The sequence below is a fragment of the Malania oleifera genome, chromosome 2, assembly GCF_029873635.1.
Source record: "Malania oleifera isolate guangnan ecotype guangnan chromosome 2, ASM2987363v1, whole genome shotgun sequence".
Classification (NCBI taxonomy): Eukaryota; Viridiplantae; Streptophyta; class Magnoliopsida; order Santalales; family Ximeniaceae; genus Malania; species Malania oleifera.
Window position 1 is genome coordinate 83,837,842 of NC_080418.1, and position 20,356 is coordinate 83,858,197.

Consider the following 20,356-nt stretch of genomic DNA (forward strand, 5'->3'; position numbering starts at 1 on the left):
GATCTAATCAAAACTCTATTTAGAACATTGCAAGCAGTATTCACTGCCTCAACCCATAAGTAATTACATAACTTATGTTCATTAAGCATATTTATAGTCATTTCTTGTATAGACCTATTCTTTCTTTCAACTGCACCATTCTGTTGAGGTGTTCTAGGAGCTAAAAAATTATGAGATATTCCTAATGAATCATAATATTCTTCCATATCTTGATTTTTAAATTCTTTACCCCTATTACTGGATATTTTTGATTGTATATCCTTCTGCATTCTGAATTTTCTTGCATAGTTTAATGAATTGTTCACACGCTTCATCTTTGTGACTTAAAAATAGCACCCATGTATATCGAGAATAATCATCAACTATAACGAATGTGTATGATTTTCCTCCTAAACTTTGAATTAGGTTTGGACCAAATAAATCTAAATGTAACATTTGAAGTGGCCTAGTAGTAGAGATGACTTTCTTCTTCTTAAAACTAGATCTTGCTTGTTTTCCTAGTTGACATGCATCATAGATTTTATCTTTCACGAATTTTGCCTTAGGCAGTCCCTTAATTAAGTCTCCCTTAAATAATTTAGATATTAAATCCATGTTTGCGTGTCCTAGTATCCCATGCCAATTCCAACTAATCTCATTCATAGTTGAAAAACAAGTTACGTTTTGAGAAGTTAAGTTATCAAAGCTGGTGGTATATACATTTTCATGATACTCAGCAGTGAATAGAATTTTGTTATCAGTTTTATATTCAACAATGCACTTGTCATGTTCAAAAGATACTTTATAACCTTTATCGCACGGTTGACTTATACTTAATAAGTTATGTTTTAAACCATCAACTACTAAAACATCATCTATAATAAGTGATGAATAGTTACCAACTTTACCTACACCTATGATCTTTCCATTTTACATTATCCCCAAAAGTGAAAAATCCTCCATCCTTGGGTGTGATGGTGACCAGACTGGTGAGAGCCTAATTTTTAAGGAACCAGGTAAAACTTTTAATGTTAATGCTTCTGAAGAACTACAGGTAATTGCTCCAATAACTTCCCATCACACGTTAGTTCATAAAGAAGCACATGTCCTAGACACAATGTTGAATAAAGACCCTTTCTTGTCAACACACGAGGGTCGACCTGCACACGTATTGTTTGGTATATTGATGAGCATTAATTCATTTGAGGCTGATTTTTGTGTAGGTATGAAAACTGATCCACTGTGGCGGCTGAAATTTGGAGAACCGCCGGTGCAATTTATAGACCTGCGACCACTAGACGAAATTCCTCCAGAGCCTCCGCCAGACAATTGTGATGTTTTTCTTTTTGTTCTTATCCTTTTATTTTATTTTATTTTATTTTTAGTTAATTTTTAGATTTATTTTCTCATAGTTTAGTCTTTCTTTTCCATTATCCCGTCACTCAGGTACGCTTTACTTTTCCCATGCACAATCTTTTCTATTTTCCCTATGCTTTCACATTGAGGACAATGTTCCACTTTAGTTGGGGGGAATGAGCATTCGCATGTGACACTGTGCACGTACACGTACCGGGTTTTAAAAAAAAATCAAAAAATCTTTAAAAAAAATAGAGCAAAAAAAATATCAAAAAGAAAGAGAGAAAGAAAGGAAGAGCACTAAGGAATTACACTGCATTATGACATGCTTAATACTTATTCATACCCTTTTACATACTCATGTATAACTTAAGAATGACACACTTGAGTCAATCATGCGTAGTTTCTCTTTATATGATCTTATGACTCCATGAAGAACTAATTGGTAGTACACTCGTGTTAATTTGGCTATGTAATTTCCTGTATCTACATGCATCTCACAAGGCTAAATAAACATATTCACGTGATTCATTGCACTTAGGGTTTCCTATGAGCACTGAGAGAACACTCATGGAGACTATGACAACTTGTGAGATATCCTTGAGCTATTTATCGTCCTTTTGAGCGTTAATACCAAATCAGAGTTCGTGGAACTCAATTCTATTTTTCTGGATGATTCCTTTGTACACTAGTCTTTGTTTTTTATTTGCTAGCCTAGAGGTGACACCTAATGGGGAGATAGAAACCTAGGTCTTGCAGCCTACTCAAAATGTGAATGCTGAGCCACCCCTAGAGATAGACTTAATTCATGAACTCCTATTCGAGCTCAATTCCCATTGATGGTATGAAGATTACAAAAGAAGTGTTATTATTATCCTAATTGATCAAGAAAGACAGAAAATGAAGAATGAGCAAAATAGAGAATAAACAATACACATGCGCATGAAATGAAATGTCAATGCCAATCCAAATATATATCACAAGGACACAACACATATTTTTCACGTATGAAGATTCTTCAACCGATTAATGCCTCAGATGTATTCACGACAAGTTTATGAGTAAGTTAATCTAGGGTGGTCTCGGTTGGATATGGTGAGTAGGTGAGAAGATGCTAGGGTGAAGGACTTGACACCTCAAAGATAGGCTAGATCCTTTCCAGACTAGTCCACTCCATATACTTAGCGTTGTTCCTTTTAATATGTGGGATGTTTGATCGCGACACTCCTCCTCACATATGATGAGTGAACCCAATTTATTTGAGTGTTCTTGAGGGTATACCAGTTAGGCCGAGTCAAAGCGACTGTTCTGTAGGTGTCCACTGGCGTCCTAGGTGTACTAAGTCACACACATCACACACACCTCGAGAGTTTACCTATTTATACTCAAACTTATATGATTGCATTAACTCTAAATGTGCCTCTGATTAATTTCATGTGAGTATACTGCTCTTAAATGACATATAAACGATGAAACTTGCATAAGTGACGTGCTTTGGAGTTGTGTGTACTAAATATGAACAAGCCTGTGTGAAATTCAGTAGTATTCTCGTATGTGAAATGGTATGCTTGTGTTGCATGTGCATTGATTTCATGATCACCAGAGTATGTAGTTGTAGACCCCGCCCTGAAATTCATTCACGTCATTTGCTAGAGACTAGCAAAACGTTAGTTAGGGGGTGTGATTATGCGTCAAAACTGCGTAATTGGGCATCTTAACCTGGGCTTTACGGTTTATATTTTTAATTAAATGTCCAAAATTGTCCAATATTTTAATAAAGTGCAAAAATCATCATTCTTGAACTTTATTGCACTATTTATGCAGTTTTGATAATTTTTTGTTGTAGGAAAAATCTCATAAACCAAAACCAACACCTATTTGTATTTTGTGCATAACTTTTCCGTCCAAGCTCCGATCAAGACAATTCAAATTTTTGAAGAAAGAGGAAAGGATTATCTACAAATTTTGTGTTTTGAGTTTTGTGAGAAACAGGCTCCAGAAGAGTCATAGTTGTGATGAACAGAGAATGAGAAAAAATGAAAAATATAATAATTCAAGTCCTTTCAAACGGGCCAGGTCAAATTCATCTTGGCTGGATCCGAGTCTAGGGCAACCTAGCTCCCCCTTAAATCCCCTTCTCCTTCTCCCCTGTTCGGCAGGCAGCCCTGGGAGGGCTCTCCTCACTTCTTCTTCTTCTTCTTCCTCTTATTCCTTCTCTTTCCCTTAGTTTTTCTCTATTCTCTCTCTCTCAGCTTCTTTCCCTTGTTTTCTTCTTCTTCTTCTTCTCCTTATCCTTCTTCTTCTTCTTCTTCTTCTCTTGTTACTTGCTCCTGGAATTTTCTCTGCCAGCAGGTTCTCCAACAGCAGCATATTTTCACAGCTTTTCTGCCTCGCCAACACAGCCTAACCGAGGCTCCCATCCTCTCCACCAGCCACCCGAATCCAACAAGGCTGCTCCAGAATTTCCTTGCTGCCACAGCACCACTCTAACAGCAGTCCCCGAGCACAATAGCAGCAACCCAAGCCATCCTCTCCAGCAGCAGCTTCAACAGCTCCTTCTTGCAAATCTCTCTCTCTCTCTCTCTTCTGTATTCTTTTATTTTCTTTCTTTTGTTTTCAATTGCAACAAAATATTTCTTTTCTCTTCTTTAGTTGTTTATTAGAATTTTGAAGATTGTTTGAATGGGTGTTAAGTTATTTTAATTTGTTTTAGTGGAGTTTAATATTTATTTATTTATGTTTCTTTTAATTAATGTTATTATTAGATTGGACGGATTTAATTTAACTCCTTTTATTTATTTATCATTCCTTTAGTTCCTTTAATTTATGTTTCTATTGTGTTTTATTCTAATTTAAGTCAATTGATAGTTAAACTTTGGTTCAAGTTCTTGGTTTGTATTAAAGTTTTAATCTTTTAATCTGTGTTTGAATTTTGTTTGTGTTTCCACTACGTGCTTTAATTCCATGATCAATGTTACCATTTTTAATTAGCGCGTGTTTTGATGTCTCCTTAGGTAGATTAGAGTTTCCATTCGCACTCTTTAAATTGAAGCATGCTAGTTTTAGGACTTTAATTTAAGTTTTTGTTTAAGTCTCCAAAATTCTAAAAAATCCCGAATCTGAATTGAATTCAGTACATTTTTATTTTTGATTGGGAGAATGTGAAATTGAGATTAAAACGCATTCCCTGAGGAAACGATCTAGCCCTTGGACTTAATATTACACGACATAACTCCTATACTTGGGATAGCTTCCGAGCTACTAATTTTTCGAGTGAGTCATTTATCAACTACTTTCATAGGAACATGGTTTCCCTTAGAAACTATTTTCCATACTTTCCAATCTACATTTAAAAGATATATACTCATCCTTTGTTTCCAGTAGGTGTAATTTACATCGCAAAAAATTGGTGGTCTAGTGGACGAGTGTCGCTCATCGAATGGGGTTAACCCGATGTGGGCCATGTGATCTTTTTACAACAATAATAGTTAAGTCTAAGTAAACCCGCTCTGACACCAAATATGAATTACGGTGTTATTCAAAGAGGAGGATGAATTGGGTATTCTAAAATTATTTAAGTTTATTTTACCACTTAATCCCTATTTAAATATTTAACAAAATAATTAATGGGGCTTGAAATTAATTCAAATTATTATCTCAAAAAATCCAATTATACCAAATTAATTATCAAGTGCATAAAATATTAATCAACATACAAACATGCAAAAACTGATAATGAAATGCAATCGTAAATTAAAAGGTTAAGGGAAGAGAGAAGGCAAACACGATTTTACGAGGTTTAGCCAACCAGGCCTACATCCTCGCCTTGGGTAACCCACTCAAGGATTCCACTAAATCCCTGCTCCTTTAACTAGGACATGGCTTCCCTTACAATCCGTTACTTACAAAAGGCACAACTTCCTCCTACTCTGCTGCTTACAAGAGATACATCTTTCTCCTTAAACCCAGTTCACAACCCAAATCATGATTACAATATAGAAATACAATTTCTACAAAAACTCAATATTGCTTCTAACTAAGCTAGTGAGTACAATAGAAATCCTAACACACATTCATATTATAAAACATGAAGCTCAGTATGTATGTAACGATAAGATCGTTATATCAATGATATGTTTCACAAATCTACCCTTTAATCAATATCTCCAAAAAAATTGATTTTATAAATAAATGCTTTGGAGAAACGTATGGTTCAATTTCAGAATACTTTATGCAATATTAGAAAATAATATCCTTTCAAAAATATTCTTGAATAATGCACAGATTTATGTTCATGCCATCAATAATTTGTAAAGTTGAATCTTTGAATAAATATACGACTTTGAATATTGCACTGATTTAAACACTATGTTTCAAAAATAATATTCCTAAAAAATATGTATTCAGAAGCTCTTAGTATTTGCAATCAAATAATTCTTACACTAATCAAATAGCAAATCTTTGAATGAAGATATATTTAAAACTTTCTTCAAGATTTTAGTTTTAATAAAAAACTTTTCTCAGGTAGTGATCTTTCACAAAAGTATATATAATTAATAACTCAAGATCGATGTCTCAAAATGAATATTCAAGAATAAGTTTGTGAGATGAAAAAGTCTTTGAAAATGAACAAACAATTAGTTTGGTCGCCAAACCTCAATACCCAAGTTGTTTGAACAATATTCGCTAGAACTCCTTTTGAAAATCAACGCAACCCCAGCTTAGATATGATGTAAATGTTTTGAAATCACAGGCAAGAGCTTAGCAATGTGTTAAATGCTTTCCAGAGTTGTGTATACGTTCAAGGCTCCCAATCATATGCCAAAACTGAGGCACTAGGGTATAGAGGTTGTTTTTATAAGTAATCTTGACCTTAGGTTAAGTTTTGACCATTGGATCAATTTGATTAAGTAAATAACCCGCATGTTTTCTCGCTAAATTTCATATTTTTAAAGTTTCTACAAGTTCAAATGAATGAGCGTTCGGATTCAGACATATGATGGTCCTTCACTAAAAATTATAGTCTGGACATAGGGTCAGACGATTGAACTGTAGGTTCAGTCTTCTGAAGTCCTAGCTCAGACGACTGAACTGAGGGTTCAAACGTCTGAAGATGCTCTGCTTGTTTTTTGTTTCAATAATTAAATCTTTAGATGACTGATCTAATTCTTTAGTCTTATGAGGTAATTCTTCAGACATCTGTAGTAAACTTCAGTCGTATGAGGTTGCATCTTCAGACTTATGAGGGTACAGCTCAGTCGTCTAGGCAGACCAATTCATAATTTTTATTTTCAATTTCAAAATCAATTTTTCTCTCTTACTTTGATCCCTTATAAAATATTTTTCGGGATTCAAAATAAGCTCTCTAAGTCAATGTTTAACCCTAGAAGATTTTCATGAGATGCATGTGTAGGGCATATTTTGAGCTTCTAGCTATATCATATAAAATATGCAAATACAATCAATTATAAATACCCATTCCCATGACAATCTTGAACTTGAGGCTTGCATCTTCACTCTTCTACTCTTTTAGTTCCATGGATTGTGTCAGGTTGTATATGCTTTAATCCTCATGGCTTCCATGACTTCCTAACCTTCCATGCATGCTAAAAATTGTTCCTGTTCACAATCTCAATGCACAGATCAAATACCAAGTGATTTGTCATTTTCAAAATAGGATTGAACTCATAGAGTCAACAAAGCCAAAGCATCTTACTTTTGTTTTAAGTTTATGAATAGGAATGACCTTGAGAAAGTGATCGATGCAAAATGGAAGCCATGAAGCATTCAAGTTGTCTTGTCACTTGGCACATTCCATGGAGTAATTGAAGAGAAACGAATGAAGACTTAAAGAATTTTTTCATGTATTGCATTTAGGATTGAATGTATGCACACGTCTTATCGAATTTGAAATAAAGCTCAAACCTGACCTTAGATGGACCTTAGGGGCTCAAACTATTCACGAAAAATCATTTTATTAAAATGATAAACTATTTCATAAGGTCTAAATTAAGTTTGACCATGAAAAAGCCCGAAAACTCAAAATTATAAGCAATCGGGCGATAGGATGTATACCTCGGTCAACCGAAGTTCATCAAGGATGATACAGACGACCAGGTCATAGGGATAGGTGACCAAAAATCGCTATTCTAGAAATCGCCTCTTCGTTCAGGCAATCAAACCTTAGTCTAGTCGACCAGATCTCTCGATAAAAACCCATAATGACTATAAAACAATCATATTTTTTAAAATAAAATATTCATTAAACTCTCCAATGATCATATAACAGCTATATTTTAAATTTTCCTATAAATAATAGGCTTAGAGAGTTTGGGAACACTTTTGAACAATCTTTGAATATTCTTGAATCTTTGAGCAACATTTTTATGCATCTCTCACTTCAAGTTCTCTCATTCTTGTTATTTCCAAAATTCATTTAAGAACAATATCCTAACCCTAGTGAGCTTCAAATCTTATTCATTAAAAGTGTTTTAGTATTTTTATTTCCATTGTACTCATCAGCTCTTGCAGGAGCACTCTTCTACACAACTGGAAATCCTCAAGTGGTTGTCTTAAGGCAAGGATGTAAGCGGGTATAGTCGAACCTTGTAAAATTTTGGTCTTGTTTTCTCTATCCCTACACTCTTTAAATTTCCACACTTGTATGTTTATGTGTATGCATTATTTGTGTTTTTCTTACATACATTAAACTCAAGTTCGATTTTGGTTGTTAATCGGTTAAATATTTGACCTAAAATTTAAAATGCCCAATTCACCTGCCCTTAGGATATCCCTAATTCAACCAATTTCTTGGATTTCTTTAGGGGTCTAGGAAAAAACTACATTGTTTTTTATGAAACTCACCAATTATTGCTTATATCCTATGTTGACTTTTTGAGTCTGATCCCTGTTTTGATAATGACAAAGCACAAGTATCTCATGTATGTGCCTTGTACTTGAAATGGAAGCCAAGAGGGTCTTGAAGAGCATATACACTTGGCGTATTCCCTGGAGATTTGAAAAGCAAAGAAGAGAAGACATGTTTTATTTAATTTGTAATGCATTTTAAATTTGATTGCGTTAATGCATGATTTGCATGATATGATGCTAAGCTTAATAGCCAACCTTAGATTGACCTTAGGGGACTAACGTTAATATGAGAAAACCTTTTGTATGATTTTCTAAAAATTTCCAAAGGTTTTTGAAATGTTTTCAAAGTAAAATGAGGGCTTAAATTTAAGATTTCAAGGTGCCCAGTCGACCAGCACTTCTATGTATTACACGCCCCAGTCGACCAACCAGGCCATTTTGGCCAAAATACATACGCCCAGCCGACCGGCCAATTTTACTCTTGAAACCCCCAGCCAACCAGCCCATCTTTTGGCTCATATTGAGTAGCCCTAGCCGACCGGGCAATATTAACCTTGAAAACCCCAATCGATCGGCCTAAATATTTGGCACGTTTTCTAAAGCCTAGTTGACTGACCATTTTTGAACTAATGAACCCTAGCTGATTGGCCTTCAAAGGTTCAGCCGACTGGATCTTTGCCTAGCATGTTGTTTCTCGGAGATTTGAATGTTTGCCTTAGGCCAACCAACCGGCGCAGCCCCCAGTTGACTAGGCCTCTTGGGTTGCCCTATTTTTCAGTGCAAAAATGTCATTAATTTTGAAATAAACAAATTAATTAATGCCCAATAGGTCCTAAATGGTCATATTTTGGGAGAACTTTATAAATAGCCATTCATAACTATTTTATTAACCGATGCTTATATTGAAAATCCTCCAGAAAATATTTGTGCTTTATTATTCTTTCTCTTACATATTCAAGCAAGCATTCATACTCTCTTTATTATTCTTTTGAAAAATCATTTTAAAAAAGTGCTTTGATTATTCTGTTACTCCCTTCACTTCCGAACTTATTGCATTTGAGGGTTCTTGGAAAATCATTTATTTGGGGCATCTATTTCATCATTCCATGCATTTATTCTCACTTTAATTCTTCATTTTGAAAATCATTTGTAAAGAGTAAAGTTTGAGTTTCTCCACATAATTTTCCTGATAAATATTTTTGGAGAAACCTTATATAGCTTGTGAATCTTTTTACATGTCCATTGCAAGATTCAGAAGCTCACATTGTTGCAAAAATACTTTTGATCAAAAACCCTAGCTTCTCCAATTTTTTGTGAGTTAGGAGGGCACCATCCTGTAAGGTGTGTACCGATTTGGCTCTGCCCAATTAAGTGAGCCAGAGAGAGTCCACCCTGTAAGGAGAAATGGTTTGGCTTTGCCTGATTAAGGGAGCTATGGAGACTCCACCCAATAAGGAGAATTTGTAAATGTCGTTGCTCCACCCAGTTAAGTGAGCAAGGTGAGTACGTGCTTAAACTACGTAATTAGGTGTTTTAATCCGGGCATTAGGGTTATATTTTTAATTAAATGCCTAATTACTCTCAATATTCTAACAAAGTACCCTATTTATAATTTCTGAATTTTATTGAACAATTTATGAATTTTTATCACTTTTTTTATTGCAGGAAAATTCTCGAGAGCTAAGACCGGCATCATTTCGTAATTCGTTCATAACTTTTCAGTTTGAGCTACGATCGAGATGATTTGAAATTCTGAAGAAAGACAAAAAAAGTATCTACAACATCCATGTTTTGATATTTAAGAGAAACGTGCTCCAATAGAGTGAAAATGGGCCTCGTTTGCTGAGAAAAAATGAGAAAAAAATAAATAAATAAAAATAAAAACTGATGTGACCTAACCATGCAGGCCGGGTCGAGCTCCTCCATCGTTGGGTCTCGCGTAGGGCAGCCATCTCCCCCTCCCTTTATAACCCCTCTTTTCCTAGAAAAACAACAAGCTCCCAGGGCTCCCTTTCTTCTTCCCTCTCCTACCTCTCTTCCCTACCTTTCTTCCTCTCCACTCTCTCTCTCTCTCTCTCTTACTCTCCCCTCCTCCCTCAGTCTCTCCCTTTTACCTCAGTCTCTCACTTTCCCTCTCGCCTTACTCTCTCTCTTACTCTCCCCTTCACTACTACCTTAGACTAGGCCATACCACTCCCGCCACCCTGCTTCAGCTTCTGCAAATCACCCGCACACACCAACTGTTGCAACACGCACCGGCAGACCCGAAGACCTCATGCAACCACCCGAGCCACCTTGCTGCCAAGAGCTCCACTCAAACTTCTGCAAGACGCACTAGTAGACTTGAAGACCTCCTACTAGAAACCACAACAGCCACCCCTGCTGCCAACCACAACCACCCAAGAAGGCCAGATCCAAATCAACCACTAGCTGATACAACTCTAGCGCAGCAGAGACTAGCAAGAACTCCGCCACGATTCTCTTTCTATCTGCATCTCTTTCTTTCTTTTATCGTTTCCCTTTTTTATTTGTTAGTTAGTTGGATAATGATAGAAGTTTAATTTTTTAAAGTCTATTTGAAATTTTAATTTTTGAATATTGTTTAAGGTATTTAATTTTTATTGAAGTTATTTATTTAATTACACTCTCAATTAGCGGTAGATTTAACTTATTCAATTAAATTAAGTCCGGTTTGGTTCTAAAATAAAAAAAGAATGAAATACAGAAAAGGAAAAAAAAGTGTTTTTTTTTTAAGAAATTAGATTAGTTGATCTTTTCAAAATTTAAATTTCTTGTCGAAGCTCGATTTAGTTTAAGGTCAAGTCTTATTAAAGTTTTCATTTTATTGAGTTCAATTTAGTTTAGGTTGTTAAAGCCTAATTTCTATCTGAGTTCTTAGTTGCCTTTAAATTTTGATTTTGGTTCGAGTTTTTGATTTTTGTTAAAGGTTCAGTTTTTATCGTTTGTGTTTATATTTGAGTGAGTTTCTTTATTGAGTGTTTTAATTACGTGTTAAAGTTGTTGTATTTTCTATTCTGAATTTTAACTCGTGTTTTGATGTCTGACTGATTAGAGGTAGGGTTTCAATTCTTATTATTTAATTTAGTGCATGGTAGGATTAGGGTTTAATTTGCATGTTCATTTAATTTGTCAAAAGAAATCTCAACCAATCCTAAAAAACCTGAATCTGAACTGAGTTCAGTAACTTTTTAATTTTGATTGGAAGAACGTAAAATTTGAGATTAAACCGCATTCCCCGAGGAGACGATCTAGCCTTTGGGTTGAATATTACACGACTAACTCCTATACTTGGGATAGCTCCCAAACTACTCATTTTTCGAGCGAGTCAAGTTTTTGGAGCCATTGCTAGGGAATGTCGGTCTTAATCTCAAATTAGCGTTTTTCTTGTCATTTTAATTAGTCTCATAAAAATTTAAAAAAAAAAAAGAAAAAAAACAAAAAGAAAAAAAAAAATTGAGTTTTGAAAAAAAAAACAAATAAATATAGCTACACCTGCACAACGCACGATGATGGACTTTTTGCAGCTTTAATACACCACTGCACCATCTACCACTGTTTTACCTAATAAAGAACTTGATTTCATGATGCAGCGTAGGAGTACGTCATTGCTACCCCAGTTTTACGGGATAGAATCTGAGTGCCCTTATCAGCACCTGACAAAGTTCGAACTAACTTGCAATATTTTTTTCTCTCATACTAGAACTGATGAATCTACTAGACTGCATTTATTTCTTGCCTCTTTGAAGGATGGGGCACAGATGTGGTTTAATTCCTTGAGACCTCACTTTATCACTAATTTGGCTAATATGGAGCGTGAATTTCTACATATGTTTTGTCCCTCATTGAGAACTCAATCTTTGCAAGAACAAATTATTCAGTTTGTGCAGCAAGGTGACGAGACATTTCGAGCTTACTGGGAGCGATTCAAGGATTTACTAAGTACTTGTCCACATCACAGGTTTGAATCATGGAGGTTACTTAATTGTTTTTATACTACTCTTACCTTTAATTGCAAGCACTTTGTCCAAACCATGTGCAATGGAGAACCCTTCGGTGAGGATTCGAATCAGGAACTATCATTCTTTGATTACCTAGCTAAATGTGTCCCACAGTGGAATACACGATATAATCAGGCACCCATGACAGTACACCGTATCAACACAATCAGTGGTGGAGATACATATGAGTCAACATATTACCCAAACACCCTTCCACCTCAGTATCAACCACAACAAATCCCTCTGAGTTGTGTGCCGTTAGGACTTCTTGATGATAGCATGACACAGATGGCGAATATGCTCTAGCAGTTCATGCAGATTCAAGTCAATCATTATAATGAATTGTGGGACAACATTAATGTGATAAGCACGCAGTTGGACATCTTAGAAAAAGAAGAATTGCTTGTGGAACCTCAGCCTAGTCCTCAAGAATACCAGCAGCGGCAACAATAAGTACATAATGTTTATCTTGAGACAGTGGAGGCCACCATTCCTTCGAGAAGCGGGAAAGAAGTTCCCCAGCCTAAGATGCTCATCGCCGGACAACTAGTTGTCCCGACACCTGAAGTTACAGTGAAACAAATGAAGTCAAATAAAAACCAAAGGAAGCAGGTTTAGAAGTGGAGCAATCAGTTAATGAGGAGGCTGATGCTAATAAGGAGTACTGACCTATTGTACCTCATCCTCGGAGCTTGGAAACCGTGGAGCTGTCACTCCAGATTGAATTAAATGTCAAGGAGCCCAATGTTGAAGCAGACCCCTGCAGTGGTAAGATCATTGGTACACCCGATAAAGAGGGTGAGCAGAATGGTGAATGTTTAATTTTCAAGGAACCAGGTAAAACTTTTAATGCTAATGCTTCTGAAGAACTAAAGGTAACTATTCCATTAACTTTTCCTCAAACACCAATTCGTAAAGAAGTAAATTTCCTAGAAAATATACCGAATAAAGACCCTTTCTTGTTAAAACAAGAAAGTCAATCTGCACACGTATTGTCTGGTATTTTGATGAGTATTAATTCATTTGAGGCTAACTTTTGTGTAGGTATGAAGACTGATTCATTATGGCAGCTCAAATTTGGAGACCTGCTAGATCAATTTATAGACATTCACTCACTAGACGAAATTCCTCCAGAGCCTCCACCAGACAACTGTGATGTTTTTCTTTCCCTTCTTTTCCTTTTTTTTTTACCTTATTTTATTTTTAGTTAATTTTTAGGTACATTTTTTTTTTAGTTCAGTTTTCATTTTCCATTACTTCTACCCAAGTACGCCCTATTCCACTTTAGTTGGGGGGTGAGCATTTGCATGTGACACTATGCACATATACTTACTGGATTTTATATATTAATTGAAAATTAAAAAAAAAAACCAAAAAGAAAGAAAGAAAAAGCATTAAGGAAGTACACTGAATTATGCCATGATTAACACTGACTCATACCCTTCAAAAACTTGCATATAACTTAAGAATTACACACATGAGCCATTTATGCGTAGTTTCTCTTTATATGACTTTGTAACTCCATGAAAAATTTATTGGAAGTACACTCGTATTAATCTGGTTATATAATTTCTTTTATTTACACAGCATCTCACGGGGCTCAATACACATATTCACGTGATTCATTGCACTTAAGGTTCCTTGTGAGTACTGAGAGAACACCCGTGGTAACTATGACACCTTGTGAGATATCCTTGAGCTATTTATCACCCTTTTGAGTGTTAACATCAAATCGGAGTTTATGGAACTCAGTTCTCTTTTCCTCTAGATGATTCTTTGTACACTAGTCTCCGTGTTTGATTTTCTAGCCTAAAGGTGACATCTAGTGAGGAGATAGAAACCTAAGTCTTGTAGCCTACTCAAGATGTGAAGGCTGAGCCGCCCCTAAAAATAGACTTAGTTTATGGACCATTGTTCGAGCTTAATTCCCTTTTATGGTATAAAGACAACAAAAGAAGTGTAATGATTGTCCTAATTGACCAAGAAAAGACGTAAAATGAAGAATGAGCAGAAGAAAGAATAAGAAATAGAAATGCGCATGAAATGAAATGCTAATGCCTACTCCACGGAAATACTACAAAAAAAATCAAGGACACGATACATGTTTTCCACATACGAAGATTCTTGAATCAGTTACTGCCTTACATGTATTCAAGACAAGTTTGTGAATTAGTTGATCTAGGATGGTGTCGGATGGATATGGTGAGTAGGTGAGAAGATGCTAGGGTGAAGGACCTAACACCTCGTAAATAGGCTAGACCCTTCTCAGACTAGTCCACTCCATATACTTAGCGTTTGTTCCTTCCAATATGTGGGATGTTTGATTGCAACACTCCTCCTCACATATGATGAGTGGACCCATTCCTTTTGAGTGTTCTTAATGGTTTATTAGTTAGGCTGAGTCAAAGCAACCGTTCTGTAGGTGTCCACTAGTATCCTAGGTGTATTGAGTCAGACACATGACACACACCTCGAGATTTCACCAGTTTATACTTGAACTTATATGACCACATTAACTCTGAATTGTACCATTGGTTAACTTCATGTGAGTGTACTGCTCTTAATTTTTGTATAAACGATGAAACTTGCATGAGTGATGTGCTTCGAAGTTGTGTGCATTAAATATGAATGAACTTGTGTGAAATTCAATTATATTCCTGTATGTGAAACAGTATGATTGTATTACATGTGCATCAATTTCATGTTTTCTAGAGTTATTATTTGTGGATACTGCCCTTGAAATTCATTCACGTTATTTGCTAGACACTAGCAAAACATTAGTTCAATGGTGTGATTTCGCACTTAAACTGCGTAATTAGGCATTTTAATTTGAGTGTTAGGGCTTATATTTTTAATTAAATGCCTAATTACTCTCAATATTCTAAAAAAGTGCCCTATTTATAATTTCTGAGTTTTATTAAGCAATTTAAGAATTTTTAGAATTTTTTTATCGCAGGAAAATTCTCGGGAGCTAAAACCGGCATCAGTTTGTAATTCATGCATAACTTTTCCATTTGAGCTCGATCAAGAAGATTTGAAATTGTGAAGAAAAATGAGAATATTATCTACAACTTCCATGTTTTAAGTTTCAAGAGAAACGAGCTCCAAGAGAGTCTAAACGGGCCTCGTTCGTAAAGATAAAAATGAGAAAAAAAAAGAAAAAAAATAAAAAATAAAATAAAAATTGATGTCACTCGACCATGCAGGCCAGGTCAGGTTCCTCCATCGCCAGGTCCCACATAGGGCAGCCATCTCCCCCTCCCTTTATAACCACTCTTTCTTAGCAAAACCAGCAAACCCCCGGGGCTCCCTTTCTTCTTCCCTCTCCTACCTCTCTTCCCTGCCTCCCCTCCTCTCAACTCTCTCTCTCTCTCTCTCTCTCTCTCTCTCTCTCCCCCCTCCTCCTTTAGTCTCTCCCTTCTCCCTCAATCTCTCACTCTCGCTCTCGCCTTACTATCTCTCTTACTCTTCCCTCGCCTGCTGCCTCAAACCAGGTCAGACCACTCCCGCCACCCTGCTTCAGCTCCTGCAGATCACCTGAACACATGAACTGCTGCAACACACACCATCAAACCCAAAGACCTCGTGCTAGAAACCATAGCAGCCACCCCTACTGCCAACCACAACCACCCGAGAAGGCCAGATCCAAATACACCACCAGGTGATGCAACTCCAGTGCAACAGAGACCAGCAAAAACTGCACCACGACTCTCTTTCTCTCTCCCTCTCTTTCTTTCTTTTATATTTTCCCTTTTTTATTTGTTAGTTAGTTGGATAATGATAAAAGTTTAGGTTTTTAAAGTTTATTTGAAATTTTAATTATTGAATATTGTTTAGGGTATTTAATTTTTATTGAAGTTATTTATTTATTTACCTTCTCTCAATTAGTGGTAGATTTAATTTAATCAATTAAAATTAAGTCCAGTTTGGTTTTTTTTTTTGTTAAAAAGAATAGAATACAAAAATGAAAAGAAAAGTTTTTTTGTTTTTAAGATATTAGATTAGTTGATCTTTTCAAAATTTAATTTTTTTGTCGAAGCTCAATTTAGTTTAAGGTCAACTCTTATTAAAGTTTTTATTTTATCGGGTTCAGTTTAGTTTAGGTTGGTAAAGCTTAATTTCTGTTTGAGTTCTTAGTTGCCTTTAAATTTTGATTTTGGTTCGAGTTCTTGATTTTTGTTAAAGGTTTAGTTTTTATCATTTGCATTTATGTTTGAGTGAGTGCATGTTTTAATTACGTGTTAAAGTTACCGTCTTCTATATTCTGAAGTTTAACGCATATTTCGATGTTTCACTGATTAGACGTAAGGTTTACATTTTTGTTATTTAATTCAGTGCATAGTAGGATTAGGGTTTATTTTGCGTGTTCATTTAATTTGTCAAAAGAAATCTCAACCAATCCTGAAAATCCCGAATCTAAATTGAGTTAAGTAACTTTTTAATTTTGATTGGAAGAACGTAAAATTTGAGATTAAACCGCATTCTATGAAGAGACGTTCTAGCCTTTGGGCTGAATATTACATGACTAACTCCTGTACTTAGGATAGCTTCCGAGATGCTCATTTTTCAAGTGAGTCATAAGGTAGTGGAATCCTCAAGCCAGTTGGCTTGAGGTGGGGACGTAAGCAAGATTGGCTAAACCTCAATATCAAACATTGTGTCTGCTCTTTTTCTTTCGTGTCTATTTAATTTTCACACTTTAATTTCTACACATGTATGTTTAATTATTTATCATCTTGATTGTTTTACATTCATGCTTTAAATATTTGTGGTATTGGTGTTTGTATAGAAAGACCCTAGGTTGTGTAATACTGGCTACGTGTAAAATTGAACACACTTAACCTAGGAAGAATTTTTTAATACCCAATTCACCCCCCCCCCCTCTTGAGAATACACCATTCCTGTCAATTGGTATTAGAGCCTCGTTGCAAAAAGTTTAACCATTTGTGTTAACACTTGCAAGGGCTCAAGCTGGTGTATAATTTTGGGAGGGTAAGTCATGCACCAAGCCTCCTATATTTTGTGGTGTTGATTACACCTTATGGAAACAAAAAATGAGCATATTTATAAAATCAATGAACTGGAAGGCCTGGCAAGTGATTGCTTAAGGAATTTGTATGCCAATAAATGAAAATGATATTAGTTTAATACATGCAAATTCAAATGCCATGCCATGGATATGTTATATTGCACTTTAGATTCTAAAGTTTATCATAATATCATGGGGTGTAAATGTGCGAGAGAAATTTTGGAAGAGCTAGAAAAGAGATATGGAGGAACCAAAGAAGAGGAGATTTGTACTCCAGACATTTTGACTTCAATTGATCAAGAGAAAACAACTTGTTGCTTAACTGCCTTAGTCAATAATGAGGTTCTCGTATCTCAATCACCTTCATTGAATGGTACATATGATGATTCTTGTGTTATATTGTGCATTACTTCATGTGATGAATCATCTAATGCCTTTTGTGAAAATCTTGCTAAATCTAGTAATAATACTGTTAATGATGCATGCACTGATTCATGTGATAATTTATGTTTTAAATCTTATGTTGAATCCTGTGATAAATGTAATGATGAAAGCATGTCCTCTTTAGACAAACTAGAAAATACTATATTTAAAATGCATAAGCTTCTAGTTAAGATATCTAAGAAGAAAATGATTTTGAAAAATGAAAGTAAAAGGTTGGCAAAACAATTAAAAGAATTAAAAGAACATCATGCCATTCTAGAGAGGAAAAAGGTTGAAAAGATATTGAAAATTACCTACTTGGACAGAAAAATGGAAGATCAATCTAGAATAGCATCCAAGGGTAAAAGTGAGAAGAATAATTCAAATAAACCCGTAAGAGTTAAAAGAAATAAATTTTTCAAAAAGGCTTCAAAATCTTCTTATAAATCCCACCTTCATGCCTCATCAAGCAAACATTGGATTAGTAAGCATAGTCTTTCACATATATACAAAACTTGCTTATATTGTAAAATGAAAAGGCACATTCATATAATTGTCCATATAAAGGTGCCAGCGGCAAGAATAAGAAGTTGATATCAGTAATCAAGAAAGCAAGCCCCTTAAATCCTAAGGAAGAATGGATTCCAATTGGAAATACATAATTGCTTAATCCTTCCTTAGTTCTTAGGCTTAGGGGTAGTGATGACCAAAAGGGTTAGGAAGTAGTTTGTGGCTAAAATGTCAAAACTAGTATATGCATTCACTATACACTATTTTGTATACTAAGAATATTAGATGATTAAGCCAATATGAAAATTGTAGTAATATATCCAATTTGAACTTAATACATATATATATGTATATATATATATATATCGTAATGATTGGTTAGAACATGAAAATATTGGCTATAGCATGCAAACTTTGAACTAATAAGGAATTAATTAATCTCAACTTGAATAGGACATTAGTCTCCACATAATTCATATCATTCCTCCGATTTGTTCAAAGTAAAGGTTAAAGACTTAACTGATTAAAATATCTACAGCCTTATTTTTCTGCGATGAAAACCATAAATCATTATCTTGTATAATATCTCAGAAGCATGCTTAAGTAAAATCCACTTCAAAATGGAAAAAAGGTACTTTTACCTAATGAATATTTCTAAATACTTAAATCATGCTTAAATACAAATATCTTAAGTTAAGCATCTTTTCTCCACTGCAGAGAATCGAGCTTTAGGGATCCAATATCATTTTACCCTAAACTCATTTTTTAATATAAAAGCCTAAATCAAAATTTAGTTATCACTTAGGTAACAATCATTGATTTTCATAAATTCTTATTCTACAAGTGTTTATTTAAAAGACATCATGTATAATCAAATTAGGGATATCTACTAAGGGATTAAAGTTGTCCATCAATCATATTAAAATATTCCCTTTGTGCTTAAAATGTAAAAATTCTCTAATTTTAATTCATCCTTTCATTGGTTCGTATCCTTGCTCAAAATTGTGATCATATTTAAAGGATACCTTCCATTTGTGCAAATTAGAAATGACCAAAGAGCATTGTTCAAAAAGATCATATACTCCAAAATGCTCTGTGCCTAAACCTCATGACATATTAGCTAGCATGAAAACATTTTGAATAATGTTAGCTTCTCCTAAATACTCCTTTGAACTCATTAGTCATTTATATTTTAAGAGTATTTATCCAAACTCCCTTCATAAGCTCTCAAACTTTAAGTCAAATCATTTAGAGCTTTATATCCATAAAACAAAATTTAATGGTTAAGGTGATCGCACTAGATTTCAATTTAGATAAAGGAATAAAATTTCAAGGAGACCTAAGCACATGCTATTAAAATTCAAACTCATTTGAACTTGAACCTACATGTTGCGATTCATAAGAAAAGAGGTAAAATAGGCTTAGTACATCTAATGTAACGACCTAAAATTTCCATCCTTTTTTTTCTTTTCTATATTAATAAATGAGCTCTAAAACCTTACATGAGGATAACTATCATCATCATGACCCAAAGTGGGACCATGGTATCCTGTGCATTTCATATAACACCTAAGCAGCAGAAGTACATACATATCCCACAAATACCAAAATATAATACTAGAGTACCATATACGTAGCTGTACACATACACACATATACAAAACATTTCCCAAAAGTCCCAAAACACTGTGGGCTCCACAGACCTGCCCAAAACTCACCCCAAAAACTATGCTAACTCTACACCAACTCTACCTCTAAGTCGGCCTTGCTCGCCTCTTTGGATTACCTGAAATATTTAATAATTTTAGGGTGAGACACCTCTCAGTAAGGAGAAACATGTTATCACTAGTGTGTGCCATATGAGTTAGTTGGCAGCATATCATTTAATTAATATTGTATACGATATATAACAAGAAACATCTGTACAATAACAAATGCTTATATCATATAGAATATGAAAATTTCTGAGTTATCTACTCGAAAGTACTTCTATCTATAATACATAATCCCTACTTTCTATGTGTACTATAAATAGATATATATCTGTAAACTTCCCGCTGGATAGCTATATGTCATGACTTACCCCCTTATGACTGGGTTGTGCGGCCCAAAGGTGGGGCTAAACACTGGTTGGCCCTCCAGTGCTAGCCTAACTATATGCATATCTATA